We start from the raw sequence: 214 nt of genomic DNA, 5'->3' as shown, positions 1-214 counted from the left end.
CACCCACCCTCTCCCCCCTTTGGAAATTTGGCCCTCGGAGTCTAATACATCATTGTTCTGCTTATAAATGTACTAAGTGTTGAGAATGTTTTGGTTTTTTCCTTAATTATAATTGTAATTGGCTTTTCCCCTTCTCTCTTGTTTATTTTTTTTCCCAACGCTGTCTTGCTTTGCACTGTGATTGCATGCTGCGCCCCGATGTGTCCTTCATGAC

Source organism: Phaethon lepturus, unplaced genomic scaffold (genome assembly GCF_000687285.1).
Source record: "Phaethon lepturus isolate BGI_N335 unplaced genomic scaffold, ASM68728v1 scaffold31914, whole genome shotgun sequence".
In the NCBI taxonomy this organism is placed as follows: domain Eukaryota; kingdom Metazoa; phylum Chordata; class Aves; order Phaethontiformes; family Phaethontidae; genus Phaethon; species Phaethon lepturus.
Note: the sequence above shows the minus strand (reverse complement) of the source record.